Genomic DNA, 26,698 nt, shown 5'->3' on the forward strand with positions numbered 1-26,698 from the left:
GTGACAAATGCCAGGAAACAGTGGCTAAAGTTTCCTTGATGACTTAGCACAACTTCACAAAGGAGGTGACGTGAGTTGGGACTTGAACGTAATTGAGGAATTGGGAAGTTGAATGCGCTGAGGGCATTTCAGACAGAGGAATGAAACCCAGGCGCCTGGCTGAGGAGAGACTTTCACCTTGTTCCTTTGCATAATGATTACCCCCCTGCTCCCTGCACACAGCTATACTTAGAAACTGGGGGAAGGAGAAACAATGGTACAGCCCCTGAACTCGAGGTACTTGTGTGCCATTTGGAGGCCTAAGACTTGCAAATATCATAGAAGGAAAGGGGAAATAACAGAACCAGACAGCACAGTGCGTTGTAGATAGTGAGGTGGGATATAGGTGGGCTGGAGCGTCTAGGGAAGTCTTTCTGCACTGAAGGCGTTTGGGTGAGCAGGAGAAGCCGCATTCAGACAGGGCGGGAGACAGCAGATGATATGGGACAGAGGAAGAAAATCACTGTGACCCAAATAGTACGCTGGTGAGCAGGGTGGAGGATGGGAAGAGGGTGCAGGGAAAACTGCCTAATTCACAGTCAGAACTCAGCTCTGCATTGACCAGCAATTTGAGGGGGAAACCTTGTCTTTTCACATCCGCTATTGCTGTGTCCTCTTAGGAATTGGGTTGCACAATAGGTGGTGAACAGTGGGCAATCTAGCCACACTTGATCTGTACTTACAGCCACCGGCCGCAGCTCACATCACCACCTGAGCGCCACCTCTGTCACATCGGCAGCGGCATTAGATTCTCAGAGGAACGTGAACCCTGCTGTCAACGGGGCCTGTGCAGGATCTTGGTGGTGCTCCTTATGAGAATCTAATGGCTGGGATCTGAGGTACAGCTGAGGTGATGCTGGTGCTGGGGAGCAGCTGCAAATACAGATTATCATTAATAGAGATGGGACTGCACAGGGACCGTAGTGAATCAAGTTTTTGCAGACTCTTGTCCAAATCCTACCCGTGAGTGGCAAGTGACAATTAAGCTGTAGCTGGTTGGCAGGCTGTAAGTCAGAACCTGACTACCTAGTTGCAGGAAAGCAATCTCTGGGCTTCCACCAATCCTGCACCGTGGTGAGTTGTATAATTATTTCATTGTCTATTACAGTGTAATAATAACAGGAAATAAAGTGCACAATACACGTATATGTAATACACTCAAACCTCCCCAAACCAGCTCCTCTACCCCCAGTCTGTGGATAAATATCGTTCCAGGAAACTACCCCGTTTCCCCGAAAATAAGACATCCTCCGAAAATAAGACCTACTTACAGGAAAGATAAGACGTCCCCTGAAAATAAGACCTAGCGCATCTTTGGGAACACACCTTAAAATAAGACACTGTCTTATTTTCGGGGAAACAGGGTAGTCCCGGAGATGCAGCCAGAATTACGCGTGAGCCCATCTAGGAAGGGCCTGAACAGGGTAGTCCCTTGTGCCAAAACAGCTGAGGACCTCTGCTCTGTTTCCTTAACTACAGAACGAACAGAATAAAATTTAACTCAGATGCCTGTGCGCATCAGATGAGGTGATTTATGTGAAAGCATTTTGTAAACTGCAATATATTATAAACATGAATCTTTATCAATGCATAGAGTCCTCATTCTTGAATGATGGTTTCTAAGAAGCCACAACTTCATGCCTGTATGCCTAGGCTGTCATGGATGGTAGCCTTCAGCCTGAGAATACATATTGTGTGGCAAACTTAGATATTCCCACTGAGACGAACAATTTCAAACCAAACCATTTCTGAATACCTATGTATTTAAAAAATCCACAAAATTTGATTGGATTGCCAGTTTATTATATTTTATATCATAACCATCCCAGCTTTAATGGTTTAAATCACGACATTAAACAATTAATTGTTAATGCAATAATGAGTTTACTGTGTGTGCGTTTTCTTAGGTGGGTCACACTCCTAAAGGAAAAAAAAAACATATAGAAGAACAATCTTGCTTTATTTAAACAGAAAAAGTGTTAATTGGTGAGCTGATTAACAGATGTTCTTTTAGGAAACACTATTTTGAAATGAAAACAGTACTGCCCATCTTAAAGTAGCCCACGGTGACCTGGTTTGCCTATCAAGTAAAACCTTGGTGGTTAAAATGAATGACCTTAATTCTAGGCCTAGTGTACTGAGGATTCTGCTGGCTATTCTCCCACCCAGTCTCTGGATGCTATGTCCATTATAGTGACACAAAATACAATAAACACTGTTAAAAAACTTTTTGTTTTATGTGGCAGAGAGTGACATTTTATTTTATTTATTTCTTTTTTTTTGAGAGTGACATTTTAAAAAGAAAAACATACATATTACCAAGACAGTTTTCTAACTATTTGCACAAAAACTAGAGTTTCCAAAATAGGTTTTAGGTTACTTTCTCATTTAGACAAATGACGTGTAAACTCTTTCTAGCAAAAAACTTCAGGTCCTCTCCCCACCTCTGATTCTGAAGTTTTCACGGTTTGCAAGCCCCTGAAAGTGAAGCCATTAGTTTCTTGCACAGAGCTCTGCCTCAGCTTTGCTCTGGGGCCCTGTGTCTATTCCTGTGCCACAGATGAGGGCTGATTGCACTTCACTTTTTCAATTTGGACTCATTGCATTGCTCGGTAGAACCACCCACTGAGATCTGGCAAATTATATATTACCGAATTTCACAGCCTCCTGGGTTCCCCTCGGTCCTAGATACATCTGGAATAAACATAGGTTTTAAAATGCAAATACAAATTACATTTCTATATTTGAGGAAAGAAACAAGGTACTAGATAGCTATCACTTTCCATTCTAAATTGCTCAAAAACACTTTTCAAATATAGCCACTCTCTGGGCAGCGCCTGTGGCTCAAGGAGTAGGGCGCTGGTCCCATATGCCAGAGGTGGCGGGTTCAAACCTAGCCCTGGCCAAAAACCACAAAAAAAAAAAAAAAAAAAAAAGAAGCAATCAAATATAGCCACTCTCCCTTGTATTTTTAAAAACACTGTTCTTGCTTCCCTGGGAAGAGGAAAGTGGTTTTCTTTTGCTTATTTTATAGTGGTGGCCTCGCTAATCTGATATATTCTATTATACAAAGTGAAAATGGGAGTATTAAAAATTCCATTGGATTTGGCTGTTACAGTGGACAAGTTGGGTTAAAATACTGCTAACACAATTTGAAGGGAAGTGGAGAATTTGTGCAATGGATTTATATGTACTCTTAACTTCATCCACTCTTTGGTGGAATAAAATACTTGTTGCTTTGGTGGTTGATTTTAGTAAAATCCACTTCCTGTTGGCCCCATTAACTCATGTCCTCATATTTGAGTTCTGGGCTCTTGATGGTGATAATTTCAAGGCTATATGTACACATATTTACTTTTAGTTTGGTGGGGGGTGGTATGGAGTGAAGCTTTTATGCTGCCATTTTGGAATCAAAAGTCCTTGATTTTAGTGAAGATGTTTTTTATACATAAAATAGGGCAATAGTAGATTAAGGATGGCTGCAAATTCTCCGTGACTCCTGCCTTTGAGAGTAGAGTCGGGCCTCAGAGACTTGCTTATCAATAGACTGTCGTGGAAATGACACTGTATGGTTCCCAAGGCCAGGATACGAGAAGTCTTTTGGTTGTTGCCTTTGCCCCCGGGGGCTGCCCTCTCTGAGTCTTGAGCTATGCTGTGCTAAGTCTACCTCTTCAGAGCTGTCATGCTTTAGAGGCTCCCGTTGCCAGTCCCAGCTGAGCCTAGTCTTTCTAGTCACCCTAACCACGTCACAGCTAGCTTTGAAGCTAGCTAACCACTGAGTCTAGCTTTCTGGAGACCCCCCCAGGCTGGCCTATCCAGGGAATACCATGATCCAAGCCCTGCCCAAATGCCTAAAGTACAGAACTGTGCTGTAATAAAATGACTGTCATTTTAAGACTGTTAAAGAATCTGACACACGAAGAGGTATGTCTGGGAGACAGTTGGATTCTTATCCATTTGTTTTTCTTGCTTTACCCCATGACTATTATAAATAGCATTTCTTTCTCTCACAGTAATCTTGAACTGTGTATATGCTGGGTCCCTCTGGAGGTGGAGAACACACACCTTCTTTTAGAAGCTAACTAAGCTACCAAGTTTGTCCTGCCTTTCCCCCTGCAGGACTGGCTGTTGCCTTCAGCCTTTGGGATAATTAACAAGTTGCGATTGCCTAAAAAATTTTTCTTTTTTTTCTGAGACAGAGTCTCACTCTGTGCCCTGGGTAGAGAGCTATGGGGTCACAGCTCACAGCAACCTCCAACTCTTGGTTTTGAGCAATCCTCCTGCCTCAGCCTCCCAAGTAGCTGGGACTACAGGTGCCTGCCACCACACTGGGCTAGGTTTTTCTGTTTTTTAGCAGAGATGAGTCTTGACCTTGCCCAGGTTGGTCTCCAACTCCTGAGCTAAGGTGATCCACCTGCCCCAGAGTGCTGGGATTATGGGCATGAGCCACGGCGCGGCCACACGACAAACTTCTTAATACCCATGATGTGTCTTTCCCGCACCTTCCTGAAGAACCCACGGTGATCAGAAATTGCAATTTTAATTATTTGATAAATGGACCTGATGGGCCCAGGTCAGTGTGAGCGTGCTAGGGGTCTTCACTATCAATTCCTACCAGGGAACAGGCCCTAGTCACAACTCGTTGGTACGCTGCACCCTTAGTCACACCCCATAGTCTTCTATCCTGCAGAGGAGAGAAGCTGGGGGTCAGGGCAGGGGTCTCCTCCCAGACCCAGCTGCTCCCGCACTACCTGTCAGGGAGAGAAACAGGAAGCTGAGGTGGCACAGGAGTCCCGGAGGGCAGGATGGGCCATTACCTGGCTGAGGCAGCTGAGGCCGCTGGAGCAGAGTTGGGGTGGGGGTAGGGATGGGGCACTGGGGGCCGGCTGGGCCTGAGCCTGGCCATGGGCCAGCTCAGGGTGCGAGGGGGCGGTGCCAAGCCAGGCCAGCACTGCCCAACATACTGTATCATCCTCTCATTACAAATGAGGAAAAAGACAACAAGAGAATAAGTCACTTAACTAAGTTTGCAAGAGCATTGAAACTTCATCTGAAGCCTGTCCAGTTTCAGAAGCCCGTGGTCATTATCCCAGCGAGAGCCTTAATGATAGCTAATGTTACCACATAGCTGACAAATGAAAGTTTCCAGATTTGGGAGCTCTGAGCCGATGAATCACAATCAGGGGTCAGCAAATGTTTCCTTAACGGCCTAAGCTACATTGGTCTGTATGGCAATGATTGCACTTGGCTGTTAGGATATGAAAGCAAACCATAGTGGCTAGGTTCCCCAAGTGTTTACTTACAAAAACGGGTGGTGAGCAAGATTTGAATCACAGACGGTTGTTCGCTGACCCTGATTTTATACATCTGAAGTGATCATATTTGAATCTTTTTGAGTTTTTGGGAAAATGACTTTGTCTTAAGTAAACGACTGACCATACTTCCTCTCTTAATCCAAATTTTAAACCAAAGGTAAAGGTTTTATTAATCTGTGAGATTCAATAGAATATGTATGGAATGTATAAATCCATGTATAATAGAAGGTAGGGGAAAAAAGTACATTTGGAAACCTCGTTTTTAAAGTGCCTTTTCATCTGCTAAGTCACAAATCATAGAAAAGGCCTGATTAGTCATAGAAACAGGCTAGAATGGTGTGGAACCTTCTCCAGATGGGCATTACGTATCAGAATATCTCTAGTCAATTGTTTGACTTTCTTTAATCTTTTGGAATTTGTGAAGAGATGTTCCTGGTAATGATGACACAGGGTTTTGTGGAACATTTTCTCTGCTGTTTATGGAACTCCTTCCCCTTCCTATAGCCTGAGGAGTCCTTCGCAGCCCCTTGGCTGGGTGGCTGGCTGTATGACAGCTGCACATCCATGCTATGTGCTAGGTCAGGACAGAATATTCCCATCTAAGTGAAACTGTGTGGGCATTTCAGGACAGCTGAGGACTAACAGAACTGGAAGAACTTACTCTTTATAAGGTCTTGCAAGTCAGAGAGAGTAGAGCAAGACTGTACCTTTTTCTTTCTTAAAGATTTCTTTACCTGCAATAATCTTTTAATGCTACTTGAGCCACCTGAAGTTCTTTCAGTCTGTGTTGTTCACTGATTTCTTTTTTAAATTTAATTTTGTCTTTCTTGTCATTTTAGACCCATTTATTCTATTAAGTTTGAAGTGGCTCGAGGGTGAGGAATGTTCCTTCGGTGTATTCTTACTCATATTGTTTGACATATGATTGTGTTTAATACATTTGTGAAATCGCTGGAACATTTTTATTCAAATTTTCTTTCATCAGACATAAATACACAGTGAAGACTTCTTATATCACACCTTTAGCTATCCAAGAATGCGATGAACAGAATATGTAATATAGCTTCCTGGGCTATAATATTTCTTTTATAATATGATTTTGTGAATTAGTTACCCATAACGTTTCCAATGACGTTGAATTTACTTGTTCACTTATAACAGATAATGTATACATATGATGCACCATTTTATTTTTTATGCCACATAATCTTTAATTAAGTCATAGACCTTTTAACATGTCACTTAAAGACCATTTCAGCTACTGCTCTGACTGCCAGTCTCTTGTCCCTTTCCTAAGCAATGGTGAGGCAGACACCTTTCCCTCAGGGAAGAGAAATCCATGGTTTGTTACCTTTGCCAATAACAGAAATGTCAGAGAGCTGAATGGCAACCCTGTGGCCATCGGTGTCTTTCACATGAAACACGTCAACAGACCCAGGATGTCATTCTCTGTTGGTGATCACACCAGTTCTTCCCAGGTGAGCACCTCCAGTCACCATACACCACACACCATCAGTGAGAAACTTAATGAAATTAGTGACCTTGCCAGTCTCCAGATCAATCTGAATGGTGCCATTCATTTCGATGAAGGGATTAGGATAGTGGATGGTGTGAGTATGTCACCATTTTAAAACTATAACAGCAATGAAAAGTTTTCTCCTGATCTTATCCCAAAGTCTTTAATTTCTCACTACTATCCATAGTTTTTCGAGCATTATTTTGTAGCTACACTGTGCCTGCACCACACCACCAGATAGCCTTTCTCCCCTTCAATTTCCACACACAGGAGCACATTATTAAATTCATGAAATCGTTCTAGTACAGATAGAAATGACTTTTTAAAAACTCTCTTAGTATTTTATTGTGTGGATGGGCTGTAGTTGACTTAAATATCTACCGATATACATTTATGTTGATTTTAAACATTGTCACTACTGAGAGCAGTTCTGCAATAAATATTCTTTGGCATAGGTCTTCACGCTCATCTAAGAGACTTTGTAGGATAAATCCCATAAAACCGAAACTGCTGACTCAAAGCAATATGCATTTTGCATTTTCTTAGGTGTTTTTTAAATTAACCTCCATAATCTTGTACCAATATGTACTTTAGGCTTCAATGCATTGGAGGTGTTTCTCATTTCCTCCACATAACAATAAACTTTGATCTTGGTAAATTTGATATTTCACTTTACATATTTACTAAGTGAAATATGTTCTCTCTTTAGAGTTTTAAGCATTTCACGTTGTAGTTTTCTGAGGACTCTCTGGTCAAGATCTGTGATAATTTTTTTTTTCTTTTTGCAGTTTTTCTAGGCCGGGGCCGGGTCTGAACCCACCATCTCTGGTATATGGGGCCGGCGCCCTACTCCTTTGAGCCACAGGAACTGCCAAGATCTTTGATTAATTTTTAATATAATTGCCAAACTTTTCCTTCTTGTTTTATAGTTCTTCAGATGGTAATAAAATTAGATCTTTGTTAAATATATCTTTTGTAAGTTTTTATCAATTTTTATCTTTTCTTTTTTATTGTAGGTAAAGTTGTTAATCTTTTTATGACTTAGGAGAGTCATTTCCTTGTCAACACAGGCAGTCTTGAGTTACAAACATCTAACTTTTGTACAACTCGCCCTTACTAACACAGGCTCTACTGGTAGGATCCTGAGTTACAAACATACAACTGGGGTACGACTTGCACTTACGAACTGAGGCTATTACAGGTAATAGGTAAATGTACCTGTTCCAACTTACAAATTTGACTCAAGAAAAAACCTATTGAACCTACCTCATTAATAATCCAGGGACTGCTTATATTTTATACACATACACATTTTGCCCTGTATAATGTATTCCTGTGTATAATGTACACCGCCTCTTTTTTTTTTTGAGACAGAGTCTCACTATGTCACCCTTGGTAGAGCGCCATGGCATCACAGCTGACAGTAACCTTCAACTCTTGGGCTTAAGTGATTCTCTTGCCTCAGCCTCCTAAGTAGCTGGGACTACAGGCACCCACCACAACACCTGGCTATTTTTTTCTTGTAGTTGTCCTTGTTGTTTAGCAGGGCCAGTTTTGAACCCGCCAGCCCTAGTGTATGTGGCTGGCGCCCTAACCCCTGAGCCAAGGCACTGAACCAACATACCCATTTTTTTTGACCCAGACTTTCAGGAAAAAAATCTTTTGTTTTAACTTTTTAATTCAAATTTTTATTGCTTAGATTTAGGTACATATGTCATGCATTATAAAGGAATTTTAGCATTTTTAAAACACATTATGGCATATGAAATTTTATGTAACAGTTACAAAACACAAGAGCAGATTAGGTACCAGTAAGAAATTTACGATATTTACTTACCATGGAAGGCCAAGAGCTCGTCATCACTGTTGCTATCAATCATCAGCCGTATCAGTCATCTTCTTCCATTTCTACATTACCAGTGTCTTCTGAAGACTTTATCCCAGTAAATTTCATTTTGTCCTCAGTTCCATCCACAGCATTGCTGATGACACATTTTTTAAACAATGTCACAACCACTTCCTTCTTGACACAATTCCATGATCTGAGGATCCAATCACAAACCCAGGCAATGGATGCTTTCCGGATTCTCCCTCTGGGTGTCAAGTCATTACCAGCCGACTGCATCCACAACATCCACTCTTTCTTCACGAGGGCCCCAAAAGGCTTATTTACTGACACGTCGAGAGGTTACAGTTGGCTGGTTTCCCACCAGGCACCACAGCTAGTAGTATTTTCAAGTCTGCTGTGATTGCTTTTGCACTTTGTGTAACATGGACTTTGAAGTGACCAAAAACAAGCAAAGCTAGTTTGTTAAAAGTCGTCTTCTAGGCCTTTGTGACCAGACTTTGCTAAACCAGATTTTCATGCCTTCTTCATTCACTCATCCTTTTTCATCCATGTGGCAATCTTTTCTTTCAGAAACATTTTGAAAGATGATCACAGATGGTAGCCTTGTCCCGTATACACAGCAGACTAGAACAACAGTGAAGTGTGTTTGCTCATGTCCACTAGTTTTAATAGCCATGGTCTTTGCTTCTTTGCTGTCCACAGGTCTGTTGGATGACATGTCAAATGCGGGTGTGACCTCACCCATATTGACAATTTGGGACGGTTCAAAGTTGTAAGTCTTTTAAAGACCGATAAGAATAAAATTCCAAAATTTGATTCTCATGGGCTGCTGGAAGTTTGGGGGCAAGTTTTGTTCATGTCCTCAGGCTTAAACCTTCTCTCTTCATAAAGTTAAAGCACCATTTAGTGTCCTCAGAAATCATCATTTTTTTTTTCTCATGCAATCCTTTTACCATTTTCTTTTATCATCTTGGTTGACATAGAGATCCCATTTTGGCTGTGCTCCAGAATCCAGGTCTTCCCCTTCTGCTCCACGTCTGTCCACTGTGGAGGGTCCCTCACCCTGCTGCCTTCTGTTTTGCATCTGAAGAAGCTTTTCTTCCTGTCTGCTCCACAATCTGCTGGCACTCTCTTGTGGGAGGATGTCCAAAGTGTCTCTCGGCAGCTCTGCTCCCACACTTGTTAGCATTAGCATACCTGCTAACTGTTAGCTTCAAGCTTTCAGTGCACAAAACCCATTTCAACAACTTCGTGATTATGAGTTGACTCTGTATCTTTTAAGTGGGCTGTTAAGCCTGTTTTTGATTTTAGTGTTGACCTGTGAGACACTGTTCTGGTCACCATGTCGATTGTTTACCTACTTGCTTTGTTTTCTCCCTTGTGTTACTATTTTATAAGAGCTGTGAGTCTTATCTTTCGTATGTTTTTGCACTGGTGGTATCGAATTTTCTGTTCCATGTGTAGAGCACTTTTAAGCATTTCATGCAGAGCAGGTGTAGGAGGTGGCAAAGTTTCTTAGTGCTTGTCTGGGACTTTATTTCTTGTTCATTTATTAAACTTAGTTTTGGAGGATACAAAATTCTTATCTAGCTGTTATCCTTTTTAAGAAAACTAAAAATGGGATCCTAATCCCTTGTTGCTTGAAAGGTTTCTACTGAGAAATGTGCTGGTAGCCTGATGGGTTTCCTTTGTAAGTTATTTGATGCTTTCTTCTCACAGGTTTGAGAATTTTCTCTTCACTTTGACTTTGGCCAGACTGACAGACATGCACCTCGATGTCCTTTTTGCCTCGAATCTTCCAAAGTGTTCACTGACATTCCTACTTCTGGGTGCCTAAATCTCTAGCAATATCAGGGAATTTTTCCACCCTTAATCTTGCAAATAGGTTTTCCATGCTTTCCTCTTTTTCTTCCTCTCCCTTAGGGATATCTATGATTGTTATATTTGTTTGTTTTACTTAACCTCATATTTCTCCCAGAGATTGTTCATTTTCCTTCTTTTTCTCATTTTCAATTGGGTTCATTCAAAAGCCTTGTCTTCAAGCTCTGAAATTCTTCTTGGTCTAATCTATTGTTAGATACAAAATACATTTCCACTGTATTTTGATGTTTTCTAAATAACATTCATTTCCAAAAGATCTATTTTATTTTTTCTTATATTATCTCTTTAGTAAATCTTTTATTCATGTTCTACATTATTGGCTTTCAATTTTCTCATTAATTCCATTGATTTTACTTACAATTTATACTCATAATTCCATATCTGACATTTCAGCAATTTCTTCGTTTGAAATCCATTGCTGGGGAGCCAATGTGATCCTTTGAGGTTGTCAAGACAACCTGTTTTTTCCTATTGCCAGAGTTCTTATGCTGGCTGCCTCTCATCTGGAACCTCTTTTCTTGGCTCAAAACAGATAGCTTTGTGGCAGACATGTTCTTTTCTGCTGGGAACTCTGCTGCTCCGTGAAGAGAGAGACAGGTCCCTGGATGGTGGAACAGGTCCGTGGATGTTGTGCTTGAGTCTTACTCCAGAAGATGAGCAGGTGGGCAAGGGTTAGGTGTGCTGTGAGCCTCTAACTTGCTGCTTCCCTGCAGCTCTCCATTCCCTGTGGATGTCACAAGCAGGCAAAGTGCACCAGGGCATCAGTGGGAGGTCTGTGCAGGGCATCCTTGGGTCTTGGTAGTGGTGGTGCTGCCTGGGAAGTAGTGGCAGGGTGCATTCTCTGCTCAGGTCCTGAGGCAGCTGTCACTGGGCAGGGTGGCCCCAGCAGCAGCTGCAGGTGCTAAGTCTGTGGACACCTGCTCTAACTGGGTCCTCCTTTGGCAGTGGGTATCTGAGAGGGCCTGGCTTATGTGATGTCTCTCCAGCCTGGTAGGGGACATGGTGAGGTGGCAGCAATGGATCCAACCCCTGGATAGATACAGTGCTCTAGGGCTGGGACCTCAAAATGGCACCAGTTACAGTGCCCAGAGTTCAGGCACCAGCAAGACCCCACCGTGCCTTTTCTCCAGAGCAGTGACACTGCACAGTCTCCACTCTGTTCCCCGTGTCAGTCTGGGTGCCTGTGCAGCTCTGAGTGCCATGTCTGCAGGGGAGACGTGGAGGCTGCGGGCTCTCTCCTTTGTTTCTTCCCCACGTGTGGGCGCCTTCCTCAGGTCACTCCTATCCTGCCAAGCAGGTCACCCGCTTCCTTTTCTTTCACTCTGAGTGCATCCAATTGCCTCTTTGCTGATTCCCAATGCTTTCTCCTAGACAGTCAATCCAAAGGTGAATATCTACCTACCACTTTCGGTCCTCCTGTGACAGTGGTGTGTGTCACCTGTCTCTAGTCCACCACCTTGGCCCCTCCTCTCTTCTACAATTATTCTAGCCGTGCATAGATGTTTATTTATTTATTTATTTAAATTTATTTCTCCACTCAGACCATGTTTTCTCCCTCTTTCTTCTCTCCTAAGAGAAGAAGAACGATCGTCAACAGCAAGTGGCAATTACAGCAGCTGCACCACCAAATGCCAACTTCACGCTCAGAAGAAAACACCACACCTCCTCCTCGTGGTTTTCGGTGTGCTACACATTCAGAGAGACTTCTCTAGTCACAAACTACAGAAATGACGCCTGAAAGTATAGTCTTGATGAGATGTTTATTTTTTTTACATGAACTTTATCATTAATTAATTAAATATTTTTGCATTACTACTTCATAAAGGATGAAATAACATTTGTAGATTAGACAGAATTAACATTCTTATAATTATTAAATTTTCTTATCTAAGAACAGAATCTTTTGTTCAAGTCTTCTCTGAAGAATTTAAATTTTTTCTTGTGCATATAACTCATAACTTACTAACTTTATTCCTAGTGGTTGTTTGTTTGTGGTTACTGTTTTAAATAAATTCTTTCCTTCTATTTTGGTTGTTCTAATTGGTGGTTACCTATATATAAAGCCATTGGTTTTTATATATTAATTTTGAGTCCAGTAACCTTATAGAAATCTCTATTGTTTATGATAATTTTTCAGTTGATTTGCTTGAGTACTTTTCAAACCTACAACCATATTATCTGAAAAATAATTTTATACTTGTTTTTTTCAAAAATGTTTTTGTCTCCTTCTTAGTCTAAGGACACAAAATTTCAGTTAGAGAAAAGAAATAAGTTCAAGAGAGCTATTGTGTATTATAATTACTATATTATAGTTTATACTTATAAATGTAACATAATTGTATATAATATATATTATATAATTGAAAATTTCTAGGAGATTTTAAGTATTCTTACCATCAAAAATGGTAAGTATGAGGTATAATTCATATTTTAAGTAGATTGATTTAGCCATTCCATAACATATACATAGATTAAAAAATCATACCGTACACCATAAATATATATAGTTTTTACTTTCCAATTAAAATATACATTTTAAAATTTCATCTCATAATTTTTTATCTGCTTGTCTGTTACCCTCATTTTTAAACAGTTAAATATAATAGTGTTGATAGTAAATAGTCATCCTTATTTTGCTTCTGACCACAGTAAGAATGTTTCTAGCATTCTTTTTTCTTTTTGTTTGTTTCTAACATTTTTACCATGAAGCATGTGGCTGGCTTTTACTTGAAACAGATGATAGGAAAATATTTAAATGTACAGATTTAAACGTACATTTGCTTAAATACAAAAATGTTCATAGCTAAGACCTAAAATGTGTATACAAACATATAAATGTATTTATTTATTTCAGACAATTTAAAAAATAATTTCAGGTGATTTTGTGTGTACACACAGGAAATGTGTGTAAGGAAATGTTTAAATGTGTTCAGATGGTTTAATTATTTTCCCCTCTGCATCTATCTCTATCCTTAAAAAACATGCGTTTTTTTTTTTTTTTTATTTTGACTCATTTATCTCATCCTGTAGTCTCTGTAGCAGGTTCACTGACTATGACTTAATAGAACTTGAACATCCAGGCTCCAGAGCTTTTCCTGGCTGTATCTTAGTGTTACAGAATTCTCTCATGTATTGGAATTAGCTATTTGGAAAGAGGCCACAGTATTTCTCCTATACAAGGTATTTCAGGGAGTTTAATTGGATTTTGTGAGCTCCACCCATTTCACAAAACATCCATTAAAAAAATATTGCAAAAACACGGGTATGATGGGACTCTCTAAGTTGACACAACATGAATAGTTCTTGAGTGGCTCTGAGGGTTAATTTTTGTGTCAACTTAGCTGGGCCATGGTGCCCAGATTTAAATTTTGGATACAGCAGATTGCTCTCCCTAAGCTGGGTGGGCCTCATCCTGTCATCTGAAGGCCTGAATAGAGTAAGAGACTGACCTCCCCTGATAAGAAGGAATCCTGCCCAGTTGGCCTCTAGACTTGAAAGATAGATAGTGCTGGCTCTTTCTGGGCCTCTGGGTCCTGCAGAGTTTGAACTTGCCATCCTCCATAATCTCATAAGTGGATTTTTTAAAATAAATCTCCAGGTATGTGTGTATACACACACGCGCACGCACACACACACACATCCTCTAGAGAAACTTGACTAATACGTAGTACATTGCCCTTCTGAAAAACTATAACAGAGGAAGGACTTTCTACATTATTTTACTTGTTTTAGAACAAGTTCTGAGGTGTTGGATTTACTTTTTGTAGCAAAAGGAAGTTCGAGGCAACAGGGAGACCAGGTCCTCTCCCAAACTCCAGACATTCCAGGTTATGCTAAGAATGAAAGTAGAAATACCAGGGGCAACAGTGTGATGAGCTGAGCCTGTGGAATTTCTGGCTTGGCTGGAATTTTTGGAGCTCTAAAAGTTTTGCAAGAAAACTTATACTTGGATTTTTTGAGTCCTGTATTTATTTTAAAAATTTAGACACATCCACTTGCTGCACCTAATCTTAGAGCCACCGTTGGTTTTCCTGTTTCGTTCATTTCTGCAGTTGTCAAGTTCAGCAACCTGGCAGCCATCTTTTCTCTTTCCCTCCTTGGCTAAAAATAAAATAACTTTGATTAGTTGCATATTCTTGTACAAACTATGCCGCCTTCCTGGAATAATTATCTCTGCTCTTTTCCCCATCTTCTTCCAAGTTGAAATGGGGAGGACTCCAGCCTCAGAGTCAGAGTGTATGTTTTTGTTCCATAATTTATCTGTTGTAATTTGGTCCCTCTCAGCCTCTTTTTTTTTTCAGTAGCAGAATGGTACCTGTCTTACAGGACTCATATGAGGACTAAATAAAATCATTTATGCGAGGCAGCTAACGCAGTTCTTAACATATAAAGGGCCTCAATAATGCCCCCCCACCCAATTTTCTATTTTTCAAGATCCAGCAACATGTGACTTTTTATGCTCTATCAGTCAATCCACTGGGCCCGCTAGAAATGGTAGGTTCAGATTACATATAGGCTCAGAATTATTGTAGATTTATTGCAAAGATTTACAGAAATGTGAGTAGAAAGCAATGTCATCCAGGGTTTCATCTCTTTCCCGACCAGAGTGCATATAGGTAGATTTACAGTGAACTGGAAAGATAGCCCTGCATTTTTAGGGGCAATAAATGGAGCTCCAGGAGCGTGCTTTGTTTCAGTGCCCCTGAAAGGACAGCTCAGCAGCAGCAGCAGCAGCTCACTGTCCTTACGTACCGGCACAGAAACTGTGCTGTGGAGATTTCAAGTAGGCTACAGTGGACAGGACAGTAGCCTTCCAAAGATGTTTGTGCCCTAACCCCTGGAACTTTTGAATATGTGACTCTACTTGGAAAAAAAAGACTCCGCAGATGAGATGACTGGTGCAGACCTTGAGATAGATCATCCCTGATTATCAGGTGCACCCAGTGTGATTATATCAGCCCCTGGAGGAAGGGAGAGCCAGAGGGCTCTGCCAGTGGAGAAGGCGGAAGGGGCGTGACAGCCTGATAAGGACTTGACTTGCCCCTGGGGCTTTGATCATTTAAGGACATGACTTGCCCCTGGGGCTTTGATCATTTAAGGACATGACTTGCCCCTGGGGCTTTGATCATAGAGAGAGCCCTGAGCCTTGGGAGGTGGCAGCCCAGACGCTGGAAATGCTGCGGTCCACAGTGAGTTACAGGTGGTTCACAGCCCAGCTCCTACCTTAATGTCAGCACTCTACACAGAAACCCAGGTGTCTTCTGGAAGACGCTGCTAAATTGTGTCATCTGTTATGGCAGCAACAGCAAGTGAATACAAAGGACAGCATCAAGGTGGCTTGCCTGCCTGGCATCGTCCACACACGGATGCCTCAACTCACACACGGGCTCCTGGTGCGACCCACTGTTGACAGCAGGTCAGGATTTACTGCGCCTTCAAAGCAGGAACCACAAATCAAAGCAGCATATGTCCAGCAACATCTCATCCCAAAAGAAAGAGTGAGGGAGGGACACTTTGATTAAAAGTCAGCAGCACAAACGTCTCCTGTAGGATTTCACTGACAGTGAATCCCGGCACCAGTGCAGCCGGGAATCTGTCCTCTAAGACCTGCCACAGCCCACAATGCAGCAAACCCAGGTTGGCTCTGAAAAACGCCTGGCACTTTTGAGTACTGTGGTATACACGTGTTGGTAGGATTTGTTTCTGTGAGTTTCTGTTTCCAACTCGCTGGCACACAGTGACCTTTAAAATTGGCTATGAACAAATGGACTCCAGAAATTAATTTGTCTTAACTGATTATTGAGAATGAATATAATTATTTTGATCCAAAGTAAATGACTCTTGTGTTTTTCTTCCCTAAACTGTCACACAAACAACAGCCTTTCCACGAAATATAGCCAAGTTATTAAAACTGTATAATCATCATTTTAAACTTCCTTTGAAAAGCCCCTCTAATCCTTTTTGAGCATTTCAATATAAAATATACAGAGAACTTTTACAAAGAATGCTGCCTCTGCTCTGTTTTACTAATATAGACATAAGCCTACGGTTCAAAACTCTCATATTCATATTCCAACTGTTCTGGAAATAGGTTTTTAATTTTTTTTTTTTTTTGTAGGTTTTGGCCGGGGCTGGGTTTGAACCCACCACCTCTGGTATGTGAGGCCAGTGCCCTACTCCTTTGAGCCACAGGCGCTGCCCAGTTTTTAATTTTTTTTTTTTTTTATTATTCATTCATGGAGGAAACATTGAGTCACAGCTGTCCATCTTTCATGGCACGCATGCGATGTTATTTAATTTCTTACTTATTTATTTATTTATTTATTTTTTGAGATGGAGTGTCACTCCATTGCCCAGGGTAGAGGGTTGTGACATCAGCCCAGCTCATAGGCACCTCAAACTCCTTGGTTTAATCAATCCTCTTGCCTCAGCCTCCCGAGTAGCTGGGACTACAGATGTTCACCAAACGTCCAGCTAATTTTTCTATTTTTAGTAGAAATGAGGGTCTCACTCCTGCTCAGGCTAGTCTCAAAACGCCTGAGCTCAAGCAATCCTCCCACCTCGGCCTCCTAGAGTGCTGGGATTATAGGCGTGAGCCACTGTGGCTGGCCCAGGTATTGTTATTTTAAATCCTAATAACTTTGTCTCTTCCTGACAATGCTGTTATCTTGACCTTTCTCAGTTAGGCTTGTTGGTGAAGATGCAAATCATTTGAAAAAGCAGTGTCAACATATTAGTTGTTAGTATTATTTTTGCAATATCAACTCTGCATATGGGATCGTTTTTGTAATATACCTCCACATTCCAGGACTTTCTCATTCTTGCCATCTTTATTAGTTTCAAAGTTTTTAAACAAGTTTTCATACTCTTCTTAAAAGTTAGAAGGATCTCTTTCCCTTTTCAAACATATTCCTTACTCTTAATTCTACGGTAAGCCCAAGTACAAAGCATACCTCCAAAGAACACTTCTTTGCTAACATTGGGGCACATATTAAAAACAAATTTGACATGAGCTTAAATTTTGATGGATATTAAGCTCTAATCTAAAGAGTTCCTTTATAGGAGAGAGATTTAAAGTTCGGAGTTTTTATGCATATTTTCTCTGAGGCATGTAGCTAGACAGGCATCTGAAGAAATACAAAACAATTGCTTTTAAGGATTTTCAACATAAACAGTATGGAGGATCTTCTGTGGTGAACCTTGAACACGTACACTTACAATTTTTAGGCTTTACAAAACTTTCTTTTATGGAGGTAGAGGAAAATCAAGTATTGTAATAGAAAGGGCCTATTAATTTAAAAAGGCTTATTTCTACTCTTATAGATGACATCATTCTAGATTTGCTACACTGTGTGTTCACTCTTCCACAGTCATCAGATACTATTCGCAACCATCAACCACTAGTTCTGTAACCATTAGATTCATATTATCTCAATCCATACAGGAACTTGGGAAAAGATGAAAATAAATTACGTACAAAAAGCAGTTGAGGTCCTTTGGTGAAAGGCTATAAACTATTTCTCCTATTTAAGTTCTAGCTCCTTTGCTTTGATGGAAACCCAGACATTTTTTTCTTCTGATAAAATGGGTGCTTGGAAGGATGAGTCAGGCAGCCTGTGACAGAGGGTGGGGACCCAAGTAGACACCAAGGAATAGGCTAAGGCTGTCAACGATACCTTGGTGCCTATTATATAGCTTTGAAAATTTTTCCATCCCTCCTTGGTTTACCAGTGAAACATTTGTTTTAGAGTATCAGATAGTTCCCTCTGAAAACCTTCTTCCTTTTTTCTTGAAGTCTGTGATGTCTCTCTCAGTCATTCTTTTCCAGAAAGTTAATTCTTGGCCTGGTGTGGTGGCTCCCAGCACTCTGGGAGGCTGAGGCAGAAGAATCCCTTGAGCAGAGTAATTTGAGATCAGCCTGAACAAGAGTGAGAACCCGTCTCTACTAAAAATAGAAATACCAGCTGGGTGTCATGGCAGGTGTTTGCAGTCCCAGCTCCTCTGGAGACTGAGGCAAGAGGATCAGTTGAGCCCAAGAGTTTGAGGTTGCTGTGAGCTAGGCTGATGCCATAGCACTCTAGTCTGGGCAACAGAGTGAGACTCTGTCTTAAAAAATTAAAAATAATAAAGAAAGAAAGCCAATTTGTCTGCTTTTTAATTCACTGGATCACTGCATCATTTTCTTCATTACAGAAGAACTTTTGGAGGCAAATCCCTGGGAGTGCTGGTCCCTTTGGTATTGGATTCTATGAGTATTTTCCTTTTATTGCCAATTTTTTCCTACAATGTAATAAAGAACACTTTGAAATAGTTTCATAAAGGCAAGTCCCATTCACCTATTTTATTTTCTATTTCAAACCATTCTAAGTGGAGGAACTATTATGTATCTATACCAAGAAACGTGTCGTTGGCACGTTAGTGTTCTTTCAGTGTTTCTCAGTCCTAATGAGTTTCTAGGTAGCGTGCCTTGATAATTTGTGAAGTTAGGCTAGAATAATTATGCCACAACAAACAAATTTCTCATGGAATACCTGTTATTTCTTTGACTACTCTTTTTCCCCCCACTCGAGGAAATGTTAACTCATGAAAAAATGGATTGCTTTTGAAAAAAATAAAAACTAACCTACTGGTAAGGAAACTAATATGATTTCTTTCAGAGAGCCCTGGCATTCCTTGTGCTGTAGATAACTACGTGGGGCACCTAGATAAATGTTGGGTTAGTTAAGCAACTTCTTTTAAGCCAGGTGGAGCACTAGCTTGCACTATGTCTGAAGAAGACAGAATTGGGGGTTCTCACCATCATTGTGTTGGTGACAATTTGTGAAGTACAAAGGTCTCCTGCCCCCACCATGTCTTACCATCGGTCCATCATTTTGAACTTGGGAATTTGAAAGACTTCTGGAATAATTTAAGGTGCATTCTTGCACCAACATCATTGGTAATTTCGGCAACAAACATCTGATAAAAAGAACCAACAATTTTGTGTACTACTAATTACAACATGTAGCCAAATGACCTGTTTCTGTAGTAGCCTGCTGGTGACTTTTTTGGATAATGTAATATGGGATGACTTTGTAATTTCAATAGATGGTGAATTTTTCCAAAATCATCTCTTGATAGAAGAAAAGATGTTATTTACAACCATCTAATAAAATGACCCCAAACTATAAAAATAATTTGACAATTTTGTTTCAGAACATGCCTCAAAAGGGAAGAAATAGCTTCTAAATGTCTACAGCACATAGCTGCAGAGATTTGCCAATATTTACACACAGGCACACAGGAATTCCAGTCTTCTGACATCTTTGGATCCGCTTGGGAATATCTGCTTCTGATCATGTTGGGAGCAGTTTATACTTAACCCCTTCTTGAAGATTCAAGATTAAGATAAAAATTTGACAAGAAGAAAAGTAAAAAGGTTTCTTGAGAAGGCTATTTTAATAATTACTATGAGTCATGAAAGATAACTCAAATAATTCCTCAAGATGTCAGAAGTTTCAAATGGGATAGCCAACACTGCTTTAGTTAAAACCTTTTATTAAGTCATTAACTCTTTCATCTATTCATCCATCCATTTATTCAAGAAATGTTTACCAATGGCCGACTATAGCACACTAGATCCTTTACCTACATTGTATCTAATCCTCTCACTAAAGGTGAAAAGTAAATGTTGTTATGTCCATTTTCACAAATGAGGAAAGAGCTTCAGAGAAATTAAGTTTCCCAAAGCTACATAATCAAGCAAGTGATAGAACCATCATTAGAAATGAATTTTGCTTTGAAAATCTGGGCTTTCCCCCTTTATTACATCATTCTATGTCCTTAGGAATGTATTTGGAACACACAGAAAACTCTCTCTCAACTCAGACTCTCTAAACTATAAAGTGTTTGCAACTATTATAAAGACAAGGTTCCATACTCAAACGTTTAAGTTTGTAATATGTTGGTAGATTGCACTGGTGTTCTGAATTACCCATTCTCCTTTTCTTTACAAGAGAATCACGCATCCCTGCCGATTGTGACGTGAAGGGTGGTGCCTGCAGGAGAGAAGGAGACTTCTCTTACCCCATAACCTTTGGGCTCAGTGTGAGACATTCTGATGAAATGCAAACACCCAAGCAGAAATTCTAAGATGCCTTGGCCATTCCTGCCATTTCTCATGCTCCATATCGGGCATGTTTTACATCAAAACTATTTTCTCAGCCTGGGTCCTGGGATGAGAAGATATGTGGGGCACAGCCATGGCAATCTGCAGCTGGTAGCATGTGTTGTGAGCAAGACAGAGACCTTCCTTGTGCTGTAAATTGCAAAACTGAGAGGATGTCTGTGATAGCAACCAAGTTAACTTTCACAAATGTACTGCACAGTATCCATCCCCTTCTCAATCACAAAGAAACTGAGCAAACAAACAAACAAAAAACATCCCCAAACCTTTTAGATAGCATAGTGGTTTAAACACACACTTACATATCTGGTCCTTCGTGAATGACTGTTAAAATGGCACTTAAAAGGATTTTAAATAAAAAAGCCATAGGAAAGCCATAGGACAAGGAAAACGGGCAAAAATGAAAGGGCAGATAAAAGATGGTGTCAACATTTTGGAAGCTGTAAAGCAGAGGAATGAGTGATACAGCTAAAACTTCTAGATCAAAGACAGTAGAAATATAAGCTAGTAGTGAGGAAAGGCCAGAAACAAGTTCACTTGAATCTTCCATTTCCAAGGACTTGAAACGGAAGGCACCAGAAACCTCTGAAGCCAGAGGTGAAGTTAAATCTGAAAGCAGGAAGTGGATTTGAAAGCTTACTAGAAGGCACAATTAGAACCACTGTTTTTCTGCTTTGTCCCATAGGACAGAATGAGTACCTTTCCCCTATGATGGCAGAGGATGGGTGTTTGAGTCTCTGTGAAAATAAACCCAGAGGGATTTGATATTAGAGACATCAGGAATGAGAAATTAGGTGACACATGAAACAGAAGGATTGAGTAAGGATTGGCACTGACTAGTGAGGCCCGCTCTGTGCCTCTTTCTCATCTGACTGCCCGAGTACTCACAGCCAAGTGTGGATTCTCCCAGCAGGAGATGGGAGGAGTCACTTTGTGGGAAGTTGATGGGACCAGAGAAAGGCCTAGAGATAGAATCTGGGGTACTCCAAGGAAGCGGCCACCACATCAGCAGCATACAGCCTGCCCTGGACAAGCCCTCTCCCACCAAGACAACGACACTTGTGAAATGAGACTACACATGAGGAGTCAGGATGCCAGCTCAATGGTAACAGAACTGAGGGAAAGAAATCTTCAATTTAGAATTTCTAAATTTCTAAACTTACTGTTAATATCCAGTGTGAGTTTAGAATGAAGACACTATCAACCATTGAAAATCTCCAAACATTTTTTTTTCCCTAGGCTTTTCTAGGATGCCCTTGGAGAATCTGCTCCAGCAAAATAAACAGAGGAAACAAAGAAAGAGAGCCCTGTAAGTTCTGGGAAGGAAGCAGGGAGGTTAGCACACCCAGGAAATAACAAACATTCTGGGGATGATGAGGCAGTTCCAGAACAACAGCTCCACTGCAGTTTCAGACAACTGCAGAACTGGCTGGGCACAAGAGGACAGGGGAGCTCCAGGAGACACATGCTCGACAAGAAAGCCACATGGTTAGAATATTTAACGTGTTTGAAATGATTTGGAGGGCAGCCTCAGTTATGCGAGAGCAGTGTTTTTCAACCTTTGTTATCTCGGCACATTTGAGCCTACAGTTAAACTTCTGTGGCACGCTTAAATTACGTTGATCAAAAAAGTAAGAAAAATAATATACTTACTGTGCTTTGGATCTTTTTTGAAAATAATTAATGATATTTAAACATTTTCACAGCACACCTAAGATCCTCTCATGACATGCCAGTTGAAAGTCACTGTGTTAGTAGAGGTTGCTGTAAGTTATTGATGGACACCCAAGACTAACCAAACAGACAAGAAGTCACTTATAACCCCAAGTGATGCAAGAAGTCGTTAAACAAAGAAAAGGTAACACCTGTGGCCCAACAATGAATAATAGTTATATAACCAACTAGGAACATATGGCTTTGAACATGAACAGTGACGTGAGTATGCTGGGAGCAGTGGAGAGTGGGAACTGATAGAGCAGAAAATCTGTCTTAGTCCATGTGGGCTACTACAGAGGAAGGCCCGAGGCTGGGTAGTTTACGTGATTTGGCTTAAACTGTTCTGCAGGCTGTACAAGAAGCACCGCACGGCCATCTGCATCTGGTGAGGGCGTTGGGAAGCTTCCACTCTCGCAAAAGGGGATGGGGAGCTGGTGTGTGTAGAGAGCACCTGGTGACAGAGGAAGGAAGAGAGAGTGGAAGGAAGTGCCAGGCTATTTTTAACAATCAGCTCTGGAAGGAAGTAAAACTGAGAACTCATTGTCATGAGGAGGGCACCAAGCCATTCATGAGGGATCTGTACTCCCTAGGACCCAAGCACTTCCTGTAAGGCCCCTCCTCCAACATGAGGGACTAAACTTCAGCAGGAGGTGTTGGGAGAACAAACATTCAAACTAGAGCAGTGTCCTGTTTCATAGATAGCAATAGGTGACATCTAAAGGATCAAGAATTAGTAAGTATAGGATAACACACCTATAATCCTAGCACTCTGGGAAGCCAAGGCGGGTGGATTGATTGAGCTCAGGAGTTCGAGACCAGCCTAAGCAAGAGCTACGCTGTCTCTACTAAAAACTAGCCAGGTGTTGTGTCGGGCGCCTGTAGTCTCCAGCCTCTTGGGATGCTGAGGCAGGAGGATAGCTTGAGCCCAACAATTTGAGGCTGTCATGAGCTATGACACCACAGCACTCTACCTAGGGGACAGAGTGAGACTCTGCCTCAAAAACAAACAAACAGACAAAAGAAATATTAAGTATGTTACATAGATTAAATATGTCAAATAGCAAGAGAAACAGCAAAAACCAGTTTAAAGTTCCCCAGCGCGTTAGCCGGAGAAAAATAGAAAACAACACAATAATGTGGAGTTTCAGAATTCAGGGAGAAAAAGAAGTTTCTAAAAGTTTCCAGAGAAGTTAAAAATAACAGACATCAGTTCTCATACAAAGGGGACCAGGGAATGATGGGATAAGGGACCAGTATTTTTATTTAGGCCTGTAGTAGTACCTTTTTTTTTTAAGAGACAGAGTCTCACTTTGTTGCCCTCGGTAGAGTGCCGTGCTGTCACAGCTCACAGCAACCTCCAGCTCTTGGGCTTAGGCGATTCTCTCACCTCACCCTCCCGAGTAGCTGGGACTACTGGCGCCCACCACAATGCCCCACTATTTTTTTATTGTAGTTTTGGCCAGGGCCGGGTTTGAACCCACCTGCAGCATGGGTATATGGGGCCAGCACCCTACTCACTGAGCCATAGGCGCTGCTCTGTAGTAGTGCCTTTTAAAAAAATTATTCCTTTTGTTATTTGATAACTAATATAACTTCAATTTAAAAGTAAAAATATACTGTTCACTCAATGTGCCCACGTATTTGGCCACACATCATTTTTTTTCATGGCTCTCAAGAAACAAATGACCTATGGGTTTCAATTTGGAGAAAAACTGCTCTGCCAGGGGCAGGAGACAAAAAGTACTTTGTAAGTGATTCAATACAGAACTGTGTCCTTGAACTATTTACATATGTGCTAGTAGTGTTTACTAGAAAAGGAGTTCTTCGCGAACAGCTGGAGTTCACCAGCATGAAGAACAGGCCCATTTCTTCTGGTTTCCATTGCTTTTGGTCAGGTCAGCAACGCTCTGTGGATTTCTTTAGGGGAGTGGGAAGGTCTTTGTAAAACTTGATCTTGCCCTCGTATATCAACAGCTGTTCTTTGATCATGGTATTCCAGATGCCCAAACCATCTTCATGCATCAAGGAAACTGCCAAGTCACATTCCTTTGCTTTGGAATTCCCATTGCCTCTGGAGTATTCCATTGCTTGGAGAAGACTCTGATTTCTAGAATTGCTGCTGACACCACATTTCAGCAGGTGTTATGGGATTACTGGTGGGAGGAGAGAAAAACCCTGGTATTCAAAGTATATGTGCCGGTGCCACTCTCTCTCTCTTTGCTACATGATGCTTTTATAAGAAGAGCCAAACAGACTTTCCGGAAGTGCCATTGCACTGCTGCCTCATATGGAGCTTACTGTGAAGTTGGATCTAAAGTGTTTAAAAATCCTTTTCACACATGCTACTGTTAAGTTTTATCTTCTCAAGTTTATGTTTGGATTTAAATACCTGACCTTATTCATCCCTCCCTTATGGCTTAAGGGAGGCTTGTGAGCCCTGTTCTGTTATTCAACACATATTTCACCTCTGAAAGTTTCATGTCATCCACCTGTTTCACAAGAGCCCTTCCTAGGTATTTACCTGAGTCATTGTTTGAAATAATGATAAATCACAGGGTGCCAAGGCTACCCACTTTGCAGCCATTGATTAATCAGTTTCAAATGAACCCAATTATGATGCCATCCACTCCCTCCAAATTCCTCCAGCATGTCCCACGAATATTATGTCAGATGGCTTGAATTCCAGGATCATTATGTCTGTCACTTTCTGGACTGCTCGCTGATCTGATAATCCTTCCACAAAAAAGGAAATGTAAATAATTTTATATGAAGTTTTAAGTTAAACTTTAAGTTACATTCTGGCTTAATAATAGCTGTTTCCTCTTCTGAAGATATAAACCATTTTTTCTAAAACATTGATTTTAGAATTTCCCCCAAGATTACTGTCAAGATCAAAATAACCTACTTTCTTCTTTTGAACATAAGGCCATGTGCTTTTAGCACCTCTATTTTTCATGGTTCATCAAAGATCATTGACAATGTTTCATGTATCTTATAAAAATAATCTTAGTATTGTACCACATAATTTGGCTGGATAACACTAATGTTTGCTCATGTTAGGCTTCAGTTTGTACTCTTCATTTCCTCCTCCGGAGTATTCTCTCATAGCCCTCATATCAAATCAAAATAAGAACTGAAGAGTATGATCAGCTACAGGTGTTCAGGGATGGTGAGAAGAGCTGACTGAATAGTGGATAGCTGTAGCTCAGTGAAACATTCCTCCTAAAAGATAAAGGCAGATGGCCATGCAGATTAAACAACAAAACCCAATTTTCCTGCTTATAATCTGACATTTAAAACATAAGGATACAGAAAGTTTCATAATAAAAAATATGAAAAAATATATACCATGCAAACACTAACTGAAAAAAAAGCACGTGTATAAATATCAAATAAAGTAGTCTTTATTGAAGAAGTCATTTCTAGAGAAAAAGACAGATATTTTCAATTATCAATTCTCTAGAAAGATATAATAACCCCTAATATGTATAACCTCAAAATATACAAAGTAAAAATTGAAAAATTAAAGGAATAAATAGATAAATCTGATGTCACAGAGAGAAAATTCAATACAACTATCTCCATAACTAATAAACAGATCTTGGCAAAATTATGGTGCGAATATAGAAGATATGAGGAACTAAATTGACAAACTTGGCCAGATAGAAATATATAAAACCATGAACTTACAATTTCCAAATAAACAGTCTTCTTAGGCACATGTGTAATATTTACAAAAATGTGGCAGGTCATAAAGTCAATAATGCCAAATTTGTAGAACTTAATTTCTCTAGTAGAACTTGTTTTCTCTAACCACAGTGCATTTAAGGTAACAACTAATATCATAAAGCTAATTGGAATACCTCCATATGTTTGGAAATTAGGATATAGACTCCTAAATAACCCACAGGTCAAGGAAGAATGTAAGTTAGAAAATATTTTAACTGTATTATAAAGTAAAATACTTATCAGTTCTTCTGTCTGGGTCATAATTATTGCCGTGCTTAGAAGGGAATATGTAACTTTAAATGACTAGATCAGAGAAAAAGAAAGCCTGAAAATCAATGACCTAATCATATGAATAAAGAAGAGAACAAAATTTAAAACTAAAGAAAGTAGAAGGAAAGAAAAATAGGAGCAGAATAAAGAGTTTCAACATAGTCATTTTAAGTAATAGTAAAAGTGAGAAACTTCAGGTGAGATTTTTCAAGAAAAAT

General features: G+C 40.4%; 1 non-coding gene across 1 annotated transcript; it reads right to left on the bottom strand.

Annotated features, from left to right (window-relative positions):
• Nucleotides 1–12,132: 12,132 nt before the first annotated feature.
• On the bottom strand, nt 12,133–12,350 carry LOC128567160 (small nucleolar RNA U3). The gene has a single exon (XR_008374803.1). It is a non-coding gene; the product is annotated as a small nucleolar RNA U3 (small nucleolar RNA).
• Between the last annotated feature and the right edge of the window lie 14,348 nt (nt 12,351–26,698).

This window comes from Nycticebus coucang, chromosome 15, assembly GCF_027406575.1.
Source record: "Nycticebus coucang isolate mNycCou1 chromosome 15, mNycCou1.pri, whole genome shotgun sequence".
NCBI classification, from domain to species: domain Eukaryota; kingdom Metazoa; phylum Chordata; class Mammalia; order Primates; family Lorisidae; genus Nycticebus; species Nycticebus coucang.